At 33.6% G+C, this 2,954-nt stretch overlaps 1 long non-coding RNA gene across 1 annotated transcript; it reads right to left on the reverse strand.

Moving 5' to 3' along the window:
- LOC9630187 lies at positions 1-463 on the reverse strand. The gene is made up of 3 exons (XR_002991190.1): positions 386-463; positions 104-280; positions 1-48 (listed from the first exon to the last, which is right to left on the reverse strand). It is a non-coding gene; the product is annotated as an uncharacterized LOC9630187 (long non-coding RNA).
- Between the last annotated feature and the right edge of the window lie 2,491 nt (positions 464-2,954).

Raw genomic sequence — 2,954 nt, forward strand, 5'->3', positions numbered from 1 at the left:
CTCCGGCAAAGCCTGGCTTTCGAGAGCTACCTCCGGCAATGGTGGTCACTGTTGAAACTATAAAACATGTTCTAGAGATTTTTAAAAGAGTAAACGAACCTACCTTCGCCATCCTTGCTGATTTTGCGTATAGCCAAGTTCCTCGTATCCGCCACAAAGACCGCGCCATTGTCGCAAATAGCAAGGCTTTGTGGGCGATTAAAAAGTGACTTTGCCGCGGGGCCGTCGACATAGCCGGACTCCCCCACGAATGAACCGGCAAAAGCTTCCAAGCTGCTGTCTAGAGGAAAAAAAGAAATCTTAAGCTTTGGAGCCACAAAACAAAGCATAAGAAAAGCTTCTCCAACTGCGTGATAGTTCTCTGCGTGATAGTTCTAGTGCTTACTCTGCGAGAGTGGCAGTCTCAGCTTCCATATGCGATTGCCACTGGAATCAAGCGCCAACACAAACTTGTTCCGTGGGTCCGGCTACAAGCCTAAGGCATTTACTGAGTGCTTGCCGAGATCAAACAAGGTCTTGACAGTAAACCCAGAACAAAAGTTTTGAGCAAGAGCGTTAAACTCACGAACAAACTGAGCTGAAGCGTCATTAGCAAGCGAGGCGAGCAGCAGCGCTCCGATGATCCAGGCCGAGCTGTTCTTCATATCGTGCTCTAAAACCCTCAAGCGTCGTTTAGCCTGAGATGGTTAGAAGATCCATTTCCTATGTGGTTAAATACCCATGAATCATAATTGAACTGTGTGTTCACGCCATTTGCAAGCTACAAAGAGTTATCATCAAGCAAGGCAGTGGAAACGCATGGATTTTGGTACTAGAACCATTCATGAACAATGGATAAGAACAACTAAGATGAAGGTATGCTATATATGAAGATTATCTCATGTTCTTTGGAAAATGTTGCCAGTTCTGGTGGGTGATTATCCATATCGAGCACTAATTCTACTGTGAGAGAATATCAGATCATTGCAATGATTTCATCCCAAAATCTCACATACGTCCCACTCCCAGATCAAGCATGGAACGTTCAATTTCAGGGCTGAACGCATTCAGCCTTCATGCAAAGAGATTGTGATGGGAATGGCATGACTGCTGCCAAACATGTTGTGTTATTTTTGCCAAGGTATTTGTGAAATAGGTTTACAGTGAACTTTCTATTTGCAGATCCTAATCACTCCCAGGCTCACCATAATCAGTACAAACAAGTATAAAAGTATAAAGTATAAAAGGTTAAATTGTCATCTTCATTTTCATTGAGAAGCTGTTAACTAATCCATAACAATCTAGATAGCATTATTTCCTTAAAACATTTTGTGCAAACTAATGATAAATTCTATTGAAATGTTATCTCATTTGTTTATTTATATAAAAAGAATAAAATAAGTTAGTTGTAAGTAATTAAAAAGAACAATTTGAAAAATGATTCATTAACATTTAAATATAAAGAGATTTATGCATTTTTCTTTCTTTTCTCAAGCTAGTTTTTGAATGTTTGCAGTGTCATAGGACTTAACTTTTTAAGGCTATGCATTTTTGAGTTTAAATACTACTGAGTTACAAAATATATTGCCCAAACTCACTCGATAGTACTTGCTTAAAATTGGGTTCTTGGTTAAATCTTATGACAAGCCAAATATCAATTTAAACATATGACCCCAAATACAAATTTTTGAATTTGGACTTTTTAGGAAGTCATCTACCATATTGTATAAAGTTTTGCTTATACTTATTGAGATATATTAATTACATTAGCAATTTAATGAGTTGACAAGATTAATGTTAATTTATTGGATGAGTTATTACTATAGTGTCATAGGTAAAAATAAAATTCCTTTAGGTTTGCTATAAGTGGCAAATAAGTTGGTTCATAACTTTTTAGTACGACACTAGTGGATCTTTACTATGTATGCTTATAACTGGATCAAAGTTCATATAGTCATTATTGTATTCTCTCATAAAATATTCTTAAATTAGATTAATAATTTGCTATGTGTTGCATATAGCAATGCTTGGTTTGCTTATTCTTACTTATTAATCCAATTGATCTAATAAATTTTATAATTATAAGCACATTTATAGTTTATAAACAGAAGATTAATCTTATTGAATATCAACCATTTAGAATAAAAAGAATATACTTGAAAGTGTTTAAGAAAGTTTAAAAATTATAAACATGTTTATAGATTACAAATACAAGATTAATCTTAATGGATAACAATGGTAGAATATCCTAGAATATTGAAGCATATTCTAAGTATATCCACTACCATCCCATAAGCAAACCAAAAACAACAAGTTTAATGTTTAGTCAACTTGAGTCCAAAAATAAAGTTATTAAAGATGAAATATCATCATTTTCTCTTCTTTGAAAAATAAGATATGGTTTCAAAGAAATCAAGTGGTTTTATCATTCCATAAGTTACTTTTTTATCCACATGCCACACAATCTTTAAAGTTTAGAGTGGTGAAGAAACTTGGTTTGTCTAAATATCCCCTTTGGTTTTCATAAGTTTATTGTGCATAAAACCATTAAACTTTAAAAAAAAATGAGGTTCTTGAACCTTTATCACAAAATATGAAAAAGCCACTGTAAATACTCTTGAGCTGTATCCATAATAAATTTCACTTTATTCACATTAACATCCCTTAATCCTTCACAAAAAAACAACCTTTTCCATAATATCTAGCTTTGTAAAAATTAAAACATTTGCCCTCCACCTTGTTGGTCTGAACAAAGGTTTTTAACGTTATTGTTATCTTCATTCTATGAGATTTGATACAATAATAATCATTTCTTACCTAAATATGAGCATTGGGTAATTGGTTATCATATTATCTACCCAATTAACCATTATATTGACCATAGTTGACTAAGTTGCTTCAATGATGGCATCAATCAATTTTGCTAGAAATTGTTTTTTTACTTTTTGCTACACATCCACCAAACTCAAACCATT

This window comes from Selaginella moellendorffii, unplaced genomic scaffold (genome assembly GCF_000143415.4).
Source record: "Selaginella moellendorffii unplaced genomic scaffold, v1.0 SELMOscaffold_138, whole genome shotgun sequence".
NCBI classification, from domain to species: domain Eukaryota; kingdom Viridiplantae; phylum Streptophyta; class Lycopodiopsida; order Selaginellales; family Selaginellaceae; genus Selaginella; species Selaginella moellendorffii.